We start from the raw sequence: 8102 nt of genomic DNA, 5'->3' as shown, positions 1-8102 counted from the left end.
ATGCAGAAGTATAAATACATCATGTTAAAACAAGAAACCTTCTCATCGTGACAACTGCAGGGCTCAGAGGATCAAAACTGTTCCAGAAATAGAAGCATAAAGCTCAATTTGAGAAAGTAGTTTCCTATTTCTTACAGCTTGAGTCAATTAGCCTATGTGTTCTGGAAAATTCTTGCTCTAAAGTGACAGACTACTGAGTACTTTGAAGAAGAGAGTGGTGTAGTTCAAAGAGCCTAGGAGGATTTGGTAGGCTCAGGCTCAGCTGCATTTCTACCATTTACTGACCGAGTCACCTTGGACAAGCCATTATATTGCTCTTTGCCACATCTGGAAAATGGCAGTAACAATATCCACCTCACAGAATAATTGTGATGATCAGAGATGATGTGTGCTATAAAACACATTATAATGTACTATATAAACACTAATTACTATAGATGATTTTTGTACTGAATATACTGAAGGGAATTCTACAATATTTAAGACATTTCCATTAGTGCCTATGTGACTAATTATCAGGAAAATCAGTGTTACTGGCTTGGGGGTGCTTTTCAGCAGCAGATTAATAACACCTTACATTTATACAAATTTTACAGTTTACAACATGTTTTTCATTTTCTTTATCTCATTTTAATTCAACTACAACCTGTGAAGTAGTCGGTACTGTAATCATGACCATTTTAAAGGAAAGGAATCTAAGAGTCAGAGGTTAAGAAATTTGTTCAAGGTTAGCTGGATAGTAGACAACAAAGAGTGATTTGGGCTCAATTTGCTGACTGCGAATCAAGAATGTTATTTTCTCTACTGCACACACTCTAATTATGTTAGAACAAAGTATTTTAGAGGTAGATTCGCAAAAGCTAATCAGGTATGCTGACAGCATGTTTCTGTGCCCAATCTGGGAGCAATTCTTGGTTCTGGATCAGACATCCAGAGAACAACAGATAAGGCCTGTGTACTCGGTGGGAGGGGTGTGATGATAAAGGAATCGATTTCACTGAACTCTAATGCTATGGTGACATCAGGGCCACTACGAAAATTCAGGACATCATGGGTTCATTAGAAAAAGCCAGTCCTTCCTCCAGACGGATGGCTCTCCCCCACTTCCCCACCCCGGCAGCCAGGACCACGGCGCTTAAGGAAGGATCCTCTGTCAGGCGCTTCCACGCAAAACCACAGCCTGCACAAGCGTAGCTGCAGGCACTGGCTGGGTCACTGCTTTGCTGGGCTTCAGACTACGAAACCTGCTTACCTTCAGCAGCTCTTCTGATCAAAGCGAGCCTTGTGTTCCCCAGGCTCCTTTTTATGTAAAACCGCCCTTCACTTTAATAGAGGGAAGCACAGAGGTTATGTTTCAAACAGGTAGATGATCTATAATTTCTGCCCTAGCAGCAAACTAGGAAGAAGAGTCATTTCAAACTAATGCAGAAGATAAAAATTTCCTCTTTTATCAAGTGTTCTTTCTGTAACCGAGGACTGAATTTGGAGTCAGTGTTGGGAAAATGATGCATTCTTCAATCTCATCGTATCTGCACTGTAGCCAATCAACACAAGTAAGTGGTGAACTGGGCCACTCCCCTATACTGGTCCTTTAGGAAGTACCAGGGCAGCTGAGTAGAGAATTGGGGAGATGCTAAAAGAGGAGGACCTCTACTGATCTGTCAGCATTATGTTTACCATCATAACGGTAAACATAATGGTGATCATCCACTAACTCTTAGACAATGCAAAGCCACTTCCGGTTACTGTAACATCTGGTCCAGGGGTTTGTTAGCTTTCTGCAACTTCTTTTTCTATTTAAGTCTGCTTTTGGTGTTTAAGTGAATTTCTTTACGTAAGATCAGTGTTAATTCGCTCAGCACCCCTACCTCTCTGAAGACAGCTCTAGCCGTCAGACCTGATTTCCCGTACCCATGTACAAATACCAGCATGTGCTCAGTGAATGAGCTGGCGGATCCCTGCTGAGGGGTAGACATTTTACATGTTGGCTAGACAGGCAACAGCAAACTATCTTTAACAAGGAGACTATTTGGCTATAAAGCCCCAAAGAAAATGATTACTCATGGATGCAACCGTTCACAGTCATTGACAAGGTACATGCTAGTACTGCAGACAAAGTCAGTTCTTTCAACAGTAAATGACAATAAAAACTTAAGAATTTGTCATCAGCAAACTCCTTTACAGCAAGACTTTGACTCCTCAGTAACAACTTCTAATAAATGTTCCCTGAAAGAATTGTCTACAATTTCCTTCTCCACTTCCTTACTTCCCATATACTCTACTAAACGGATTTTTAAAATATGAAATTATAAACATAAGGAAGATGTAGTACTTACTACCAAGCTCTACTGAACAAGTTTCTATCTATACTTCAGGCTTTGTTTTTTTTTTTTTTTTTTTTGCAATACGCGGGCCTCTCACTGTTGTGGCCTCTCCCGTTGCGGAGCACAGGCTCCGGACGTGCAGGCCCAGCAGCCATGGCTCACGGGCCCAGCTGCTCCGCGGCATTTGGGATCCTCCTAGACCGGGGCACGAACCCATGTCCCCTGAATCGGCAGGCGGACTCTCAACCACTGCGCCACCAGGGAAGCCCCCAGGCTTTGTTTTAAGCATTAAAGCAGTGCTGATACAGTTGAAATATCCTGTACCCTCCTTAATCTTATTCTTTCTTCCTCACCACTACCCAGAACTTGATATTTATTGTTTCTATATGTTTCTAAATTCTGCAGATGTCAGTAACCATAAAGAATACGTAATATTATTTTATTTTAATACTTTACATAAGGTATCATACTGCAGGTATCCTACAGCTTGCCTTTTTCTTTCAAAATTATTTAAGATTTATCTATATCTGTACCTGTCATTCTAGTTAATTTATTTTTCATAGCTTTGTAATAAGGGGGCAGCAAACTTTTTCTGTAAAGGGCTGGATTATTTTAGGCTTTAAGGCCATACAGACTCTGTTACAACTACTCAACTCTGTTGTGGTGGTGGGAAAGCATCCATAGACAACTTAGGAACAGGTGTGGTTATGTGACCATAAAACTTCATTTATACACACTCAGATTTGGATTTCATGTAATTCCCACATGTCACAAAATATAAAAAAAAATTTCAAACCATTTTAAAATGTAAAAATCATTCTTAGCCTAAAAGGCATACAAAACAGGCAGTGGGTCAGTTTGGTCCCTGAACTATAGATTGCCAACCCCTACTCCATGGCATTCTATTACCCTGGTTTTTCAATCTGTTTCCTTGTTATTAGACATGAATGCTGAAATTTTATTTGTGATCTTGTGCATGATCAGTATGTTTTGGCAAATGATTTATGGGGAACTTATACAAATGCTTATTCTCGATTTTTAGAGTATGGAACACTATATCTTAGACAAAGCTTGCTAATTTTGTTCTTTCATATCTTTTATATCCTTTCAATGTTTACTTTCTCATGTTTCTCTGATCATTTCTAACATGTTAAAAATCTCTATGATTATAAGAATTTCTCTTTACAAGTTGATATTTTTGCTTTACAGATTTCAGTTATACAGTCATAGACATACAAGTTCATGACTGTCCTATCTCATAATGGATTGTTCCTTTTATTATGATTGTGTTCAGAATTAGCCCTTTTGACCCTTTTTGCCTTTAGCTCACTTTTGCCTTGTATTAATATTATTATTTCCAGTCATGCATATTTCAATACCTTTATTTTTCAAGCTTTGTGTGTGGTCTAGTTTTAGGTGTGTCACTGGTAAGTGGCACGACTCTATTTTTTAATCACTCTGTAGGTGAGTTCTCACCAGCTCTTAAAAGCATGTGCCAGACCACCTGGCTCCTCATCCTAGCCCTTTCACTCATCTCTGTGTGGCCCTTTGCAATTTCCTTTCTCTCTCCATACCACAATTTTCTCATCTGTAGAAAAGCTGAGGATAGTATTAGTACCTCATCATAGGATTATTGTGGGAATTAAATAAGATAAAGTTCTTGAACAGTGCCTGGTATGTAGCGGGCACTCAGTAATTGTTAGCTATTTAAAAATTTTGTATGTATGATTATTGATGTGTTTGGTCTCATTTCTACCATTATTTTGTGTTTTCTTTTTACCGTACTTTTTCCTTTGTTTACTATCTCTTTTCTTATCATTATTCTCTTTTTACTTCCCCTGTTTCTGAATGATCTATGCACTGTATTTCTATTGTTTAGTAATTATACTTAAGATTTTTACTGCTCTATTGAAATATAAGTGATTTACAGTTTGATAAGTTTTGATATATGTGTACACCCCTGAAGCCATCAAATTAAGCAACATAATTAATATTTCCATCACTCCTGTTTTGTAACTGTGTTTTCTTTGATTCTTTGTCTATTTTGTATCCATTAACTACAGGACCAAAACAACAGCCAAAGTAGTTTATATCTCCTGTGTGATCCAGAGTCCATATTCTGACCCACTCTCTTGTCTAACTCTCATACACCAAGCCAAAAATTCCTCTGCTCTAAATCAACCCAGGACCAGGTACCAGACAAGTAGCAACAGCCCCCATGCCCTGAAGCCCACCAGAATTATTTAAATTAGCCAACCCTAAGCTGTTTCCCCTGACCTGCCTTGCCTTTCGTACAGAAACCCCACTAAAGGCTGTGGCCTAGGCTTTCCTTCCTCCTTTCTGCCTCCTGACCAAACCTGGCACTCCCCCATGTGGCCCTGAGTGGCCTGGCATACCCCCTTCTCTTGATAAATGTAAGTAATAAACTTTTCTTTCAGTGGCATCGACGTCTCTGTGTCATCACTCAGTCACTTCCGTCAATTAAAGTCCCATGGTTCAAATTGATACGTTCTGCCACAAGTTGCCCCATGCCCCTGGCAATTCCTCTCTTCTTATTCCTCCTCCCCTACTCCCTAGGCAAGCACTGGTTTGTTTTCTGTCAGTAGAGATTAATTTTTATTTTATTTTATTTTATTTATTTATTTATTTATTTATTTTTGCGGTACGCGAGCCTCTCACTGTTGTGGCCTCTCCCGTTGCGGAGCACAGGCTCTGGACGCGCAGGCTCAGCGGCCATGGCTCACGGGCCCAGCCGATCCGTGGCATGTGGGATCCTCCCGGACCGGGGCACGAATCCGTGTCCCCTGCATCGGCAGGCGGACTCTCAACCACTGAGCCACCAGGGAAGCCCGAGATTAATTTTAAAAGAATTTTAAAAGAATTTTATATAAATAGTCATACATTATGTATTCCTGTGCCTGAATTCTTTCTTTCAGAAAATTATTTTGAAGTCATTTTTGTTATTGTATATATCAAAAGAGTATTCCCTTTATTTTGCTGAGTAGTTTTCCCTTACATGGATATATAACAGTTTGTTTATTCACTCACCTCTTGATGGACATTTGTGTTGTTTCCAGTTTGCAGCTATTTTAAATAAAATTGCTCTGTCATTCATGTACAAGTTTTCATGTGGACATATGCTTTCATTTCTCTTGAGTAAATAACTAAGAGATAAGTGCCTGTGTTTTATGGCAGGTATATATAGGTAACTTTTAAGGAAACTGACAATTTTTCAAAGTGGTTATTTCATTTTACATTCCCAACATCAGGATATGAGTTACAGTTGCTCTGCAATCCTCACCAACATTTGGTATGGCGTGTCTTTTTAAATTTTGCCATTTTAGGAGCTACGCAGTGATATCTTATTATAACCATGGATTACCTTAGTTGTATCTTTTGAAATAAAAAGTAGTTATTTGTAGAAATAACTAATAATTAAATAAAGGAACATTAAAAATATATTTGTACTCATTATTATTTTTTGCTCCCATGTCTTTCCTCAGCCTTAATTTTTCTCCTTGCTGAAATATATCCTTTAATAATCCTCTTGATGAGGTTCTGTGGGTGGTAAATTCTCTTAGTCTGTATGTGTCTTTATTTTGCTCTATCTTGAATGATGGTTTAGCTGGTACTAAGCACTTTGAATATCATCTTCTGGTCTCTGTTGTTACTGATGAGAAGTGTACTGTCAGTCTATTGTCATTTTTTTGTAGGTTATCTGTCTTTTCTTTCTGGCAGCTTTTAAGACTATCTCTTTATTTTTCACACTCTGCAGGTTTACTATGATGTGTCCAGATGTGAATTTATCTTTAGTGACACTGTTCAGAATAGATAACACTCTTCTGAAGTAAGAACTTTCTTTGATTCTGCAAAATTCTCAGTTATTTCTCTTCAAATATTGCTTTTCTGTCTGCCCCTTCATTTTTTCCTCCAGAACTCCTTTTAGAACATGTAGTTGCTTAATCTGTTTTCTATTTCCTTTAACTGCTTTTTTTTTACATCTTTATTGGAGTATAATTGCTTTACAATGTTGTGTTAGTTTCTGCTGTATAACAAAGTGAATCAGCTATATGTATACATATATCCTCTCCCTCTTGCATCTCCCTCCCACCTTCCCTATCTCACCCCTCCATTTTGAGTTGTTGGTGGGAATATAAATTGATACAGCCACTATGGTGAACAGTATGGAGGTTCTTTAAATAACTAAAAATAGAATTCCCATACAACCCAGCAATCCCATTACTGGGCATATACCCTGAGGAAACCATAATTTAAAGAGAGTCATGTACCAAAATGTTCATTGCACTAGCCAGGAAATGGAAGCAACCTAAGTGTCCATTGACAGATGAATGGATAAAGAGATGTGGCACATATATACAATGGAATATTACTCAGCCATAAAAAGAAATGGAGTTATTTGTAGTGAGGTGGATGGACCTAGAGTCTGTCATACAGAGTGAAGTAAGTCAGAAAGAGAAAAACAAATACCGTATGCTAACACATATATATGAAATCTAAGAAAAAAAAATGGTCATGAAGAACCTACGGGCAAGACGGGAATAAAGACGCAGACCTACTAGAGAACGGACTTGAGGACACGGGGAGGGGGAAGGGTAAGCTGGGACGAAGTGAGAGAGTGGCATGGACATATATACTTTACCAAACGTAAAATAGCTAGGTAGTGGGAAACAGCTGGATAGCTCAGGGAGACCAGCTCGATGCTCTGTGACCACCTAGAAGGGTGGGATAGGGAGGGGGGGAGGGAGACACAAGAGGGAGGGGACACGGGGATATATGTATATGTATAGCTGATTCACTTTGTTATACAGCAGAAACTAACACACCATTGTAAAGCAATTATTCTCCAGTAAAGATGTTAAAAAAAAGGCAAAAAAAAAAAAAAAAAAAAGGTGGGTCAGAAGATTTTCAATAGGAGGAAATCAGAGGGCCTCGATTTCGTTATAGATAGAGGAGATGGTGGGCTTCAATGTTAGAAGACAAATAATCAATAGAAATCATGGAATAACAATTTGCAGATGAAATCAGTGCATGTACTCTTTAGAAAGAAGTTCAATACCCACTGAGAAATTGATGAGTCTGCTCAGAGAAGAAAGGGAATTTTATTTGTATTGCATACATATTATAAAACCTGTAGCTTGTTTTTAGGAATGACAATATAATTGGCCTCACTTTGGGAGAAATTCCACAAATAAAGAAATACTAATCTAATAAAAAAAATGGAGATGAGGGAGTAGGCCATTTGGGCATGGGAGAAAGAGCATTTCAGAAGGAGGGAACAGCAAGTCCCTCCTTAGGAGGAGAACCTGCCTTGTGGGTTTGAGGAACAGCAAGGAGTCTAGTGTGGCTGAAGCACAGAATAGGTGGCAGAGTAATAGGAGATAAGGTTAGAGAGGTCACAAGAGCTGCAGGTGATGGCCAGGGAGCCAGATTCTATAGAGTTTAGGCTGTAAATACATGGGCCTCTAATCTGAGATGGGGAGGGGGCAGTTATGAGCAAAGGAGTAACATGACCTAATTTACATTGTAGGAGGATCAATCTGGCTGCTGTGTTGAGTCAGTCAGGGAGACCAGTTAGGCTAGAAGTGATACTGAAATTCACTACCCTTCAAAAGAACTCACAGAATTAGAATTTCATACGGCTGTTTCTATTTGTGACTGGTGATGAGTTCTTGAGACACCTGACTAACTAAAACATTAGCCACATGAACTGTGCTTGAGAAGATTAACCTTTAAATAGGGAATTCTCAGTTCTGCACC

The sequence above is a fragment of the Mesoplodon densirostris genome, chromosome 12 (genome assembly GCF_025265405.1).
Source record: "Mesoplodon densirostris isolate mMesDen1 chromosome 12, mMesDen1 primary haplotype, whole genome shotgun sequence".
NCBI lineage: Eukaryota > Metazoa > Chordata > Mammalia > Artiodactyla > Ziphiidae > Mesoplodon > Mesoplodon densirostris.
The sequence above is the reverse complement of the archived record's forward strand: the minus strand, read 5'-3'. Positions refer to the sequence as shown.